Raw genomic sequence first — 15,021 nt, forward strand, 5'->3', positions numbered from 1 at the left:
GCCCCCATATAGACCGATCTCCCGATTTTACTTCTTGGGCTTATAAAGGGTGATTTGTTAAGAGCTTGATAACTTTAAAAAAAAAAAAAACGCATAAAATTTGCAAAATCTCATCGGTTCTTTATTTGAAACGTTAGATTGGTCCATGACATTTACTTTTTGAAGATAATTTCATTTAAATGTTGACCGCGGCTGCGTCTTAGGTGGTCCATTCGGAAAGTCCAATTTTGGGCAACTTTTTCGAGCATTTCGGCCGGAATAGCCCGAATTTCTTCGGAAATGTTGTTGTCAAAGCTGGAATAGTTGCTGGCTTATTTCTGTAGACTTTAGACTTGACGTAGCCCCACAAAAAATAGTCTAAAGGCGTCAAATCGCATGATCTTGGTGGCCAACTTACCGGTCCATTTCTTGAGATGAATTGTTCTCCGAAGTTTTCTCTCAAAATGGCCATAGAATCGCGAGCTGTGTGGCATGTAGCGCCATCTTGTTGAAACCACATGTCAACCAAGTTCAGTTCTTCCATTTTTGGCAACAAAAAGTTTGTTAGCATCGAACGATAGCGATCGCCATTCACCGTAACGTTGCGTCCAACAGCATCTTTGAAAAAATACGGTCCAATGATTCCACCAGCGTACAAACCACACCAAACAGTGCATTTTTCGGGATGCATGGGCAGTTCTTGAACGGCTTCTGGTTGCTCTTCACTCCAAATGCGGCAATTTTGCTTATTTACGTAGCCATTCAACCAGAAATGAGCCTCATCGCTGAACAAAATTTGTCGATAAAAAAGCGGATTTTCTGCCAACTTTTCTAGGGCCCATTCACTGAAAATTCGACGTTGTGGCAGATCGTAAGTCTATTCATGATGAAATGTCAAAGCATACTGAGCATCTTTCTCTTTGACACCATGTCTGAAATCCCACGTGATCTGTCAAATACTAATGCATGAAAATCCTAACCTCAAAAGAATCACCCTTTAGAAACCGTAGTTTTTATTCAATTTACCTGAAATTGGAAATCTGGAGGTATTATAGGACCACAAATACGTGTGCCACAAATTGTGAGTATCGGTCCATATTTTGTATAGCCCCCATCAGGGCTGTGGAGTCGAGCCAATTTTGCTCGACTCCGACTCCGACTCCAGCATTTTTCATCAGCTCGACTCCGACTCCGACTCCGGAGTCGACTCCGGGTAATATAACTAAATCTCATTTTAGTACCACTAATTTGTAGTTCTATTGAGGGGATATATATGGGGTATATATATGGATCGATATAAAGTATCGTATTTATTTATGTGTGCAAGAAAGGTCTTAATTTCGCATTTATACCAATTAAACTCTTTATTTCAAATTTAGGGCAATGTTTAATAAATAAAATAATGATATAAATACCCATCATAATATGAGAAGATACCGACAGTATATGTATTTGTGGACGAAAATTATTATAAAGGGTTATATTCCCATATGCATGAATTTGAATCTGAATCGATTTAGACAAAATTGTATATACTTCTAGAAAATCTCTGTACCTAAAATTTAAATCTAACGTTATGGGACGTAACACAATTATAGCAAAAAATAAAAATGCAAAGAAAGTCTAAAGTCGGGCGGGCCGATTGTAACATACTCTGCACAACTTTGTGTTTAGATCAACATTTTGATAAAATCTGAAATCGGACTTCTACAAAATCTCGTGCAATATTTGGGAAACATTCATAATTTTTTATATAGCAAAATTTGAGTCACTTTTACCAGTTTTCGACTTAGCAGTGAGTATCAGTAAGAAAAAAATTTGAGAAAATTTGCTACATAAATAAAATTTTGACAAATTGTTTTATAGAAATAAAATTTTGAAAAAAAATATAAATAGAAATTTTGGAAAAATTTTTGTGTAGTAAATAAAAGTTTGCAAAATTTTCTATAGAAACAAAATTTGAACTAAATTCTCTATATAAATAAATGTTTGAGAAAATTTTCTATATAAATAAATTTTTACCAAATTTTCTATAAAAAAGACTATAGTAAACAAATTTTGACAAAATTTTCTATAGAAATAAAATTTTGAAAAAAATATCAATAGACATTTTTGGAAAATTTTTTGTGTAGTAAATAAAATTTTGCAAAATTTTCTAAAGAAATAAAATGCTGCAAAATTTTCTATAGAAAGAAAATTTAGACTACATTTTCTATAAAAATAAAATGTTGACTAAATTTTCTATCGACATAAAATGTTGTATAAATTTTGTATAAAAAAAATCTATAGTAACAAAATTTTGGCACAATTTTCTATGGAAAAAAATTTGAAAAAATTATTAATAGAAATTTTGGAAAATTTTTTGTGTAAATAAAATTTTGCACAATTTTCTATAGAAGCAAAATTTTGGCTAAATTTTCTATAGAAATAAATTTTTGACAAAATTTTCTACATAAAAATATTTTTATACCCACCACCATAGAATGGTGACAGGGGTATAATAAGTTTGTCATGTCGAAGATGAGCTAGATCGGTCCAGGTTTTGATATAGCTCCCATATCAACCGATCGCCCGATTTGGGGTCTTGGGCTTATAAAAACCGTAGTTTTTATCCAATTTGCCAGAAATTGGAAACCTAGAGGTATTCTAGGGCTATAAGGAGAAGTGCTGAAAATAGTGATTATCGGACCATGTTTTAATATAGCTCCCATATAGACAGAACTCCCGATTTTATTTCTTGAGCTTCTAGAATCCGTAGTTTTTATCCAATTTGTCTGAAGTTGGAAATCTAGAGGTATTATAGGACCATTACAAGGCGTGCCGAAGATGGTCACTATCGGACGAAGTTTTGATATAGCCCCCTTTTAGACCGATGTTACGAGTTTACTTCTTGGACTTCTACAATCCGTAGTTTTTATCCAATTTGCCTGAAATTTGAAATCTGGAGGTATTCTAGGACCATTAAGAGGTGTGCCGAATATATTGTGTATCGGTCCAGTTTTTGATATAGTCCCCTTATAAACCGGCCCTCCGTTTTGGGGTCTATATTCTAGAACTACAATAGATGTGCTGAATACTGTACGTATCCTTCCATGTTTTTGGCGTAGGCCCATTAGTCCGATTGACCAAAATAGACCCAAAAAATTATTGAAGTTGGTCCGATGGTCAGACCAAATGGAATTTTTCTGCAGAAATAACATTTGGACAAAAATTTCTATAGAAATAAAATTTTAACAAAATTTTCATAGAAATAAAATTTTAACAAATTTTTCATAGAAATAAAATTTTAACAAAATTTTGTATAGAAATAAGCTTCTTAAAAAATTTTGGGATACAATATTATGCAAAAATTTTGTACAAATTTCTGCTAAATATGTAATAGAAATAAAATTTTGGCTAAATTTTCAATAGAATTAAACTTTGGCTACATTTTCTATAGAAATTAAATTTTGGCTAAATTGAAATTTTGGCTAAAATGAAATCTATTGAAATAAAATTTGGACCAAATTTTCTATAGAAATAAAACATGGACTAAATTTTCGATAGAAATAGAATGAGGTCAACATTTTATATAGAAATAAAATTTTGAAAAAATTTTCTTTCGAAGAAAAATTTTAGAAAAATTGTAACTTTTAAATTATTTTAATTTAAATTAGAAAACTGGTCCCCTGGTACGAATTTTGGAAAAATTTGGTCCAAAATAAAAATTCGTTGTTGCAACGCTGGTAAGGCCCCCATATAGACCGATTTCAGATATTGAGGGTACAGAAGGTGCATTTACCATAAATGTAAATTTGCCAGATATTACTTCTCGTAATCATAAAACAGTTGGTGTACTATAGATTTTAGATTTCAAATCAAGGTATTTTTTCTTAATTTTCTTGCAGGATATGTTTATGATTCCTTTAAAACTCAAACAAAAATAGTTCTTATAAATCCGGAATCTGATAGGTAAAATCTTTGCATTTATTTTCGGTATGCGAACTGGTTAAACTGATCTGTCATCAAACCCCCATGAAATTTTCTAAGGAAATTAGTATATTTGATTCATGGTGGTGGGTATTTATGATTTGGCTCGGACGAACATACTGCTGTATATACTTGTTTTATTTTTTATTTTCTATAGAAATAAATGTTGACTTAATTTTCTATAGGAAAAAAAAATTCTATAGTAATAATATTTCGAATAATTTTTTTATAGAAATTAAATTTTGACAAAACATTCCATATAAATACAATGGTGACAAAATTTTCTATAAAAAACAGCTTTGACAATTTTTTCTGTCATATGTGTGTTGGTATATAGCCTTAAAATAAAATTAAAAACAATAAATTCGAATTATTGTTCGAATTATTTCAAATAAATTGATATGGGGATTAAAATGGATCGATCCAGCCCATTTGCTAGTCTAACATTCTAGGAAACATAAAATGATAGCCGTAATTGGAAGTTGATTTTTATTTCCAATCGTGGTGTACATTGATCGAATGCATAACGCATTGGAAACTAATTTGCGTAAAAACTTTTTTAGTTACAAAAATGTGAAGTGTTTTAAAAAATTTGGTTTAGCCGGAGTCGGAGTCGAGCAAAATTTTTACGACTCCGACTCCGACTCCGACTCCAGCCAAATCTTCAGACTCCGACTCCAAGACTCCGACTCCGACTCCACAGCCCTGGCCCCCATATAGACCGATCTCCCGATTTTACTTCTTGGGCTTATAGAAACCGCAGTTTTTATTCAATTTACCTGAAATTGGAAATCTAGAGGTATTGTAGGACCACAAATACTTGTGCCGAAAATGGTGAGTATCGGCCCCTTTTTTTGGTATAGCCCCCATATAGACCGATCTCCCGATTTTACTTCTTGGGCTTATAGAAACCGCAGTTTTTATTCAATTTACCTGAAATTGGAAATCTAGAGGTATTGTAGGACCACAAATACGTGTGCCGAAAATGGTGAGTATCGGTCCATATTTTGGTATAGGCCCCATATGGACCGTTTTCCCGATTTTACTTCTTGGGCTTCTTGAATCCGAAGTTCATCCTATTTGCCTGAAATTGGAAATCTAGAGGTATTTTCGGGTCATAAAGAGGTGTGCCGAAAACGGTGAGTATCGGTCCATATTTTAGTATAGCCCCCATAAAAACGATCTCCAGATTTAACTCCTTGGGTTTCTAGAAACCTTAGTTTTTTATCTGATTTGCCTGAAATTGTAAATATTCTGGTATTTTAGGCTCACAAAAACGTGTATCGGATTAAGTTTTTATCGGTCCATTTGGTAATGCCTCCATATAGACCGACTTCACTTCTTGAGGGTGTAGAAGGCGCACTGATCATGAAAATTGCTTGAAACTCAATGTAAAATTTCCAGATTTTACTTCTACAGATTTAAGATTTCAAATCAAGACGTTATTTTATAATTTTCTTGCACACTTACAAGAGATGTTAATGATTCCTCTAAAACTCAAACAAAAGTGGTTCTTATAAATCTGATATAGTCATCATAGGTGAAATCTATAAATTTAACTTCGGGAAGTGTCCTCAAGTCCTCAAGCCCTCCTGAAATTTCAAAGGAAACCCTAATATTTGGTTCATGGTGGTGGGTATTTAAGATTCGGCCCGGCCGAACTTACTGCTGTATATACTTGTTTCTTCTTCATATGGGGCCGTTTTGCCGCGATTTCGACCAATAACGCCATATAATAGTCACTTTTGATGGGTTTTCCCTTCTCAAGATAATCGATAAAAATTACTCCATGCGCATCCCAAAAAACAGAGGTCATTACTTTGCCAGCGGACTTTTGAGTCTTTCCACGCTTCGGAGACGGTTCACCGGTCGCTGTCCACTCAGCCGACTGTAGATTGGACTCAGGAGTGTAAGCATGGAGCCATGTTTCATCCATTGTCACATATCGACGGAAAAACTCGGGTGTATTACGAGTTAACAGCTGCAAACATCGCTCAGAATCATCAACACTTTGTTGTTTTTGGTAAAATGTGAGCTCGCGCGGCACCCATTTTGCACAGAGCTTCCGCATATCCAAATATTGATGAATGATATGACCAACACGTTCCTTTGATATCTTTAAGGCCTCTGCTATCTCGATCAACTTCATTTTACGGTCATTCAAAATCATTTTGTGGATTTTTTTGATGTTTTCGTCGGTAACCACCTCTTCCGGGCGTCCACTGCGTTTACCGTCCTCCGTGCTCAATTCACCACGCTTGAATTTTGCATACCAATCAATTATTGTTGATTTCCCTGGGGCAGAGTCCGGAAACTCATTATCAAGCCAAGTTTTTGCTTCCACCGTATTTTTTCCCTTCAGAAAACAGTATTTTATCAAAACACGAAATTCCGTTTTTTCCATTTTTTTTTACAATAACAAAAGTTGCTTTACAAAAGACGCTCTATCTCACAAACTAATTGACTTACAGACGTCAAATTTTGACACGAATCATTTGAAGGTTGGTACTATATAAAAAAAATACGCCATCTATGTGTCAGACCGGGGACTTATTAGCCAACCTGTTAGTTAGTTGTTCAAAAATATTTTTATTTTTCAATATAATCTTTGTGAAACTTCAATACACTGAGTCCAACGATTTTCTAGCAATTGTATCCCTTGATTAAAGTAGTTTTCCTCAAGGTCTTCAAAATAGTGGTTTACAACTTTAATTGCATCTTCATTTGAGGTAAAACGCTTGCCAGCAAGAATTTTATTAGATTTGGGAACAAGTAAAAGTCACTGAGAGTTAAATCAGGAGAATAAGCTGGGTGGTCAAGCAACTCGTACTTTAATTCGTTGATTTTAGCCATTGTTAAAACCAGGGATCCGGAGCGTGGAGCGGAGCGGAGCAAGCCCTTTTTTAGCCGGAGCGGAGCGGGAGCGGCATTTCTAAAATCCGGAGCGGAGCGGTTTCCAAATGAAAAACCGCTCCGCTCCGAATAAAATATTACTTGAATGAAATATGTAACTTTGAAATTACACTGTGTAGGTAATTTCAAATTTAGCTAGTACGTAGTGTGAGCAAACGTTTAAAATGTACGATATGTATTTTTGTACGTACGTACATTGGGGAAAACACAACGTGTTTTTTTAGTAATTGTTTTCAAAAACGGCAAATGTCAAAATATATCTCTAGTATGTGTTGTAAAAGTAACAACAGTACTTTCGATCAATTTCATCCCGTATTACTACAAAGATGGTTGTAATGAACGTCAAATAAATGCAATTAAACGATCTTATTTATATTTAGTTTTTTAGTTTTCTACACTGAAAAAAATATTGTCGTGAAGTCAAAGATTCCATGTCCTTAGAATAAGAATGCAAATTTTGCTTAACATGGAAGACGCATTTCTCTAAAATAAAGTTTTTTTTCTTGTCCAAAAGGCAATAAACTTTTGAATGAAGTTGTATTGTCCTTATAATTAAGTGATTTTACTTAAAAATGTGTATCATAACATGAAAGATAAAATTTTTGAGGTAAGGTCAACGAGAATTTAATAATTAAGAAAAATTCTTTAAAAATAATAAAATTGTCTTTAAATTTGTTTCCTTTTTGCATCTCAAAAAATCGTTAAAAATAAGACATGTTTTTCAAGACTTTATTTTAAAGACGCTTTTTACTTGAAACATAGCATAATTTCTACTGGAAGTCTAGTCTTAATGGAAAAAAATAACTCGTTAACTCGTTTTTAAAGGATTTTGATAACAACTGACGAAAAAAATCTAAAAAAAATGAAAAATTAACATTTGCTTCCTAGAATCAAGTACATAACCCCCAAATTTAAAAGAGAATTACGTCTTTAAAGTATCCTTACTTGTATTCTCCGCTTCTTTGGCTCGGAATTAATACCCAAACTGTTAAAGTAAAGACATAATCTTTGGAACCGGGCATGCTTTTTTTCAGTGTAAGGACATTCATATTTGCTTTACTATTGTACTATATCCTAGCATTCTCTTATTTCTGATATTAGTTCTCGAAAATTTAATTATGGATAGTTTCAATTTTGGTTGAAAAATGTGCGCATATACACTTATTATACAATAAAGGGGAAAAAAGCGAAATTAGGTACCACTAGATCTGAGTAAGAATATTCGTAGGTATACCACGGACTGATGTCGATGGAGGTAGTTGCAAACATAAACATACACACACACATTACAAATATAACAAAACCTCTTCTCTACGTCAGTTGCAAAACAAAAAAAAACTTTCGGAGAGTAGTTACTTCTACTCTGTGTATAGACTTTCAATTCCAATCAGCGTTGCCGTTTTGGTCCGATCGGACCAAAATTGGTCCAAAAGATTTCTAATTTTTAAATTTGGTCCGATGGTCAGACCAAACAGAATTTGGTCCATTTTCATAAATTTGGTTTCTATCACATATTAAATAGTAGATGGTGCACCGCCAAGAATATTGTCGGGAGGCCAAATACTTCACATGCTTCAAATGAGAAATACGTCTTCTTAGAATAGAAGACGTATTTCTCTGAAATAAAGTTTTTTCCTTGTCTAAAAGTCTCTAAACTTTTCAATGAAGTCTGTTTGTCCTTATAGCTAAGTGATTCGACATAAAAATGTGTATCCTAACATGAATGAAAATTTCGTTTTAATGAAGTCAAAATGGATTTAATATATCTGAAAAAATCTTCAAAATTAATAAAATGTTTCAACACATTGTTTTAAAGTCATTATACCCTAAACCACATAGTGGTTAGGGTATAATAAGTTTGATCTGCCAAAAAATGTGCCTACAACAAATATTGATTTTAGACCCCATAAAATATATACCGATCGACTAAGAATCACCTCCTGAGTCGATCTAGCGCTTGGTGTCCGTCTGTCCATCCGTCCGTCTGTCCATGTATTTGTTGTTCACAGGATTTCGGTCGCAATTATTAACCGATTTTGATGAAATTTGGTACAGGGAGTTTTTTTGGGCACAAGGACGAACGTTATTTAATTTGGAAGAAATCGGATCAAATTTAGATATAGCTCCCATATATATGTATTGCCCGATTTCGACAAATGGGGTCACGTTGCACTTTTTTACTAACCGATCGTCGTCAAATTTAGCACAAAATAATCTTCTGTATCACCCTTTAAGTCTGAAAATTTCATCGAAATCGGTTAAGATTTAGATATACACAGTCTCACATAAGTTTACATACCCTTGAGGTTTTTACCTTATAACTAAACATGTTTCTTGTTGTTGTTTATAATCCAGACTAAAAACATCTTCTTGAAAATGGACAAATACTTTGTTTTTCAAATTAATTTACAAAATCTAAAGCATATATATGCATATTTTATTATATTTTAATAATTAAAGAAAATACAATTTCTTAAACCGTATGTAAACTTGTGTAAGACTGTGTAGGTCCCATATATATGTATCGCCCGATTTTGCCAAATTAGGTCATAAAACCCTTATTTATCAACCGATCTTACTCAAAGTTTGCGAAATGTAATCTTCTATAGCATTAACTATATGTGCAAAAAAATCATCGAAATCGGTTCAGATTTAGCTATAGCTCCCATATATGTACCGCCCGATTTTTCTAAATAAAATAAAACTCAATTGAACAAATAATACAATGTTTGTACTATAAATTTCTCGAAGAGGAGCGGAGCGGAGCGATTTTTTTTTCTCGGAGCGGAGCGGTTTTTTCTTCTCCGGAGCGGGAGCGGAGCGGAGCGAAAAAAATGGACCGCTCCGGATCCCTGGTTAAAACACTCTTGTGCGCTGGTGCGTTGTTTTTCTCGAATTTGTACATTTAATTGATCCAAAAGGTTGCAATAGTACTCTGAATTTATTGTTTTACCCTTTTGTAGATAGTCAATCAATAAAATACCTTTGAAGTCCCAAAAAAACGTTGCCATAACCTTACCAGCCGATTGAATTGTTTTTGCCTTCTTTGGGGCACTTCCTCCAGCTTCAGTCCATTGTTTGGATTGTTCTTTTGTCTCTGGAGTATAGTGGTGGATCCATGTCTCATCAACAGCTATGAAACGACGCTTAAAATTAATTTTATTTCGCTTAAAACGATCCAAACAAGCTTGAGAAATGTTCATTCTTATGCGTTTTTGATCGACTGTTAACAAATGCAACACCCATCTTGCAGAAAGCTTTTTCATCTGTAGTTCTTCATGCAAAATTAAATGGACTCGATCATTTTAAATGTCCATGATATTAGCAATTTCACGCACTTTTATTCGTCGATCATTTAATACCATATCATGCACCTGGGCTACAATTTCTGTTGTTGTTGCTGTTTTTGGACGTCCACTACGTGGTTCATCTTCAATGCTTTTGCGACCACTTTTAAATTCAGCAAACCAATTTTTTACTGTTGCATATGAAGGAGCACTTTCATCTAACACATTCACCATATCATTATGAATTTCTTGTCCCGATAAACCTTTTTTATGTAAATATTTAATGACAGCACGCATTTCTAATTTTTCCATTGTAAAAAAATTGCGGATGCGTCTTTTTTGAACACCTGTTTCTATATGAAGGAGTTGCCAGATCGAAACAAAATTTAACATGTGTTCATAAGAGAGATGGAAGTTTCCAAAACACTTAACTTTTTTCTGTTTATACCGCGCTTTTTATGCTAGGCTAAGAAGTTTTCCGAATTTTTCTAAACAAAGAATATTATCTATAATTACAAAGAATAAATGTAAAAAATAAACATTGTGAGCTTAAGACCTTAGTTGTCATAGCCATTAAACTTTTTTAAGTTATCAATTTTATTGTAACTTAATAATGAATAAATAAATAAATAAATTCATGTACTTAAAATACGAATGCCAATTTTGTTTAGCATAGTAGATACATTTTAGTGGTACAAAGTTCTTTTCCTTACTCAACATGTTGCAACAGTCGGTAAACTTTTCTATATAGTTAAGTGACTCGACTTAAATCAAAAACAAGTATATACGGCCGTAAGTTCGGCCAGGCCGAAGCTTATGTACCCTCCATCATGGATTGCGTAGAAACTTCTTCTAAACACTGCCACCCACAATCGAATTACTTAAGTTGCGGTAACGCTTGCCGATGGCAAGGTATCTTAAAACCTCCTAACACCATCTTCTAAATTGTATGTAAGTCCATACGTGGTATATACACTCTTAGAAAAATATGTTTTTCATATGTTCCGATATAAACAAAGTGTGTTTCGGGCACAATTTTAAACCACAATATATTTAAGTGCAAACATGTAATGTTCCTAAACTAACACTAAATGTTTGGGACATCTATTTTAATATGTTAGAATATATTATGTTTGGGGCATAAATGTTTCATAAAAATCATATGTGTGAATGCAAACATATATAAATTTACAAATTTCGACTAAACATACATATGTTGTGATATTTTATCCAAAGCGACAGAGAGAGTATAGAGAAAGAAATAGAGATGGAAACCGGGAGAGTTGACGAAAGATATCAACATAACACAGCGAAAGAATCCAAAGAGAGAAATTTTTGTGAAACTGCTTGTATGTTGTTTCGGAAAACTGTTTTATGATAAGACCAAAAATTTGATATGCTTAAGTCTAAATATTATTTAATTTGAATAAAGAGAATGGACATTCGGAACCAAGAAAATAGACATTTGAAAAAAAGCATGTGTTTTCGCCTTGAGAGCAGCATTTTATGTATGTGTGGACATGTGTTTTGTTTATCATTTTGGCATTATGGGAACAATTTTTTTCTTGGTGCGTTAAAAGAAATCAGGGGTCTTCATAAAAATAACGAAAGGGCACTATACTCTTTTTAGAGTTGGGACAGTAAAATGAAATAAGGAGGAAATAGTGAAAAATTACACAGTAAAATGTATAAAAACAAAGTTTAGTTCCTCTTTATTAATAAGTAGTCCCAGAGGAGTTGACGGACACCTTCAAATATAAAAGCGGGCATTAAGTTCGAGTTTTGCAGCTAAAACAATTTAAAAAGTTTATTTTCTTTAAAATGAATTATTAATGAAAAATAAAAGACATTTTAGAGCGATGGTGTTAAATGCTAATAAAAAACTGTTCAAACCTAAATAAATTTATGTTTATATTATAAAATTATTTATGTATGTTTACACTCCATGTTCTTCTTTTGTTAGAGTTTTTGAATTCCTTCCAAATTTTAAAGTTTTGTACCAAAAACAGTTTTTTGTTACAAAATTGTTATTTTTGCAAAAAAAAATATATATATATTTTATCCAAAAATCAATCAATTTCGTTTATGTCAAGCACTGTTACTGACTATATATCTTTAATAACCCACATTTCGAAGTTTCATTATAAAAATTTAATATAGTATAAATAAAAATGTGTAAATTAAAAAAAAAAGTGTTCGGTCGGAGCAGGGATTGAACCCACGACCCTTTGCATGCAAGGCAGACATGCTAACCACTGCTCCACGTGGCAAACAAATGTATGTTTCTGTTAAATAATGTTATGTTTGCATGGGCTCGTGGGCGCTGCAAACTATGCTATATAAATGTAACTTATAACGATAATTATCTGTTGGTGACCATAACAGCTACGTAGCCCAGTGGATAGTGTGTTGGCTTACAAACTGTATGGTCCTCGGTTCGATTCTCCGTGCAGGCGAAAGGTAAAATTTAAAAAATTTATAAAAGTGAATAATTTCTTCAACATTATTTGTATTACAGAAAAAGGTGCCAAGAATTAAAATATTTCGTGGAAGTGAAAATAACGAGTATGTTAGGGAATGAGCACAATCGTCTTTGGAAAAAATTCTTCCAAGTATATAATATTTTTGGGCTCAAAATGCTTCCAAACATATAATATGTTCACATAAAACAAACATAATAATGTTTCGGCAGTATCCAATAATATATGTGCTTCCTGCAAAATATGTTTGGAACATATGTTAAAGAAGCGATTTTTTTTGAGGGTGTATTAAATCAAAAAAGATATATAATTCAGTTTGACAAAGTAGACATAAAACAAAATTTTCTACAGAAATAAAATTTTAACAAAATTTTCTATAGAAATAAAATTTTCACAAACCTTTCTATAGAAATAAAAATTTTCACAAAATTTTCTATAGAAAGAAAATTTTGACAAAAATGTCTACAGAAATAAAATTTTAACAAAATTTTCTATAGAAATAAACTTTTGACAAAATTTTCTATAGAAATAAAATCTTGGTAGATTATTTTTGGATCGATTTTCTATAGAAAGAAAATTTTGACAAAAATGTCTACAGAAATAAAATTTTAACAACATTTTCTATATAAATAAACTTTTGAACAAAATTTTCTATAGAAATAAAATTTTGACAATGATGAAAATTTTATTATGAACCGAATAAAATTTTAACAAAATTTTCTCTAGAAATAAAATTTTGACAAAATTTTCTATAGAAATAAAATTTTGGTAGATTATTTTTGGCTCTAGTGGCAACCATGATTATGAACCGATATGGACCAATTTTTGTGTGATTGGACCAATTTTGGTATGGTTGTTAGCGACCATATACTAACACCACGTTCCTAATTCGAACCGGATCGGATGAATTTTGCTCCTCCAGGAGGCTCCGGAGGTCAAATCTGGAGAACGTTTTATATGGGGGCTATATATAATTATGGACCGGTATGGACCAATTTTTGAACGGTTGCTAGAGACCATATACCAATACCATGTACCAAATTTGAGCCGGATCGGATGAAATTTGCTTCTCTTAGAGGCTCCGCAACCCAAATCTGGGGATCGGTTTATATGTGCGCTATATATAATTATGGACCGATGTGGACCAATTTTTGCACGGTTGCTAGAGACCATATACCAATACCATGTACCAAATTTCAGCCGGATCGGATGCAATTTGCTTCTCTTTGAGGCTTCGCAAGCCAAATCTGGAGATCGGTTTATATGGGGGCTATATATAATTATGGACCGATGTGGACCAATTTTTGCATGATTGTTAGAGACCATATACCAACACCATGTACCAAATTTCAGTCGGATCGGATGAAATATGCTTCTCTTAGAGGCTCCACAAGCCAAATCTGGGGATCGGTTTATATGGGAGCAATATATAATTAAGGACCGATATGGACCAATTTTTGCATGGTTGTTAGAGACCATATACCAACACCATGTACCAAATTTCAGCCGGATCGGATGAAATATGCTTCTCTTAGAGGCTCCACAAACCAAATCTGGGGATCGGTTTATATGGGGGCTATATATAATTATGAACCGATGTGGACCAATTTTTGCATGGTTGTTAGAGACCATATACCAACATCATGTACCAAATTTCAGCCGGATCGGTTGAAATTTGCTTCTCTTTGAGGCTCCGCAAGCCAAATCTGGGGATCGGTTTATATGGGGGCTATATATAATTATGGACCGATGTCGACCAATTTTTGCATGATTGTTAGAGACCATATACTAACACCATGTACCAAATTTCAGCCGGATCGGATGAAATATGCTTCTCTTAGAGGCTCCACAAGCCAAATCTGGGGATCGGTTTATATGGGGGCTATATATAATTATGGACCGATATGGACCAATTTTTGCATGGTTGTTAGAGACCATATACCAACACCATGTACCAAATTTCAGCCGGATCGGATGAAATATGCTTCTGTTAGAGGCTCCACAAGCCAAATCTGAGGGTCCCTTTATATGGGGGCTATATGTAAAAGTGGACCGATATGGCCCATTTTCAATACCATCCGACCTACATCGATAACAACTACTTGTGCCAAGTTTCAAGTCGATAGCTTGTTTCGTTCGGAAGTTAGCGTGATTTCAACAGACGGACGGACGGACGGACGGACGGACGGACGGACGGACATGCTTAGATCGACTCAGAATTTCACCACGACCCAGAATATATATACTTTATGGGGTCTTAGAGCAATATTTCGATGTGTTACAAACGGAATGACAAAGTTAATATACCCCCATCCTATGATGGAGGGTATAAAAATTCTAAATTTATGAAATCTTTAGTTTCGTGTCGTTACTACTAAGGAAAACGCGCTCAA

At 33.6% G+C, this 15,021-nt stretch overlaps 1 protein-coding gene across 2 annotated transcripts in view; it reads left to right on the top strand.

Moving 5' to 3' along the window:
- Window positions 1-15,021, top strand: part of Cyp313a4 (Cytochrome P450 313a4) — a 40,388-nt gene that overhangs the window by 3,652 nt on the left and 21,715 nt on the right. The window lies entirely within an intron of this gene.

Source organism: Haematobia irritans, chromosome 1 (genome assembly GCF_050003625.1).
Source record: "Haematobia irritans isolate KBUSLIRL chromosome 1, ASM5000362v1, whole genome shotgun sequence".
In the NCBI taxonomy this organism is placed as follows: Eukaryota; Metazoa; Arthropoda; class Insecta; order Diptera; family Muscidae; genus Haematobia; species Haematobia irritans.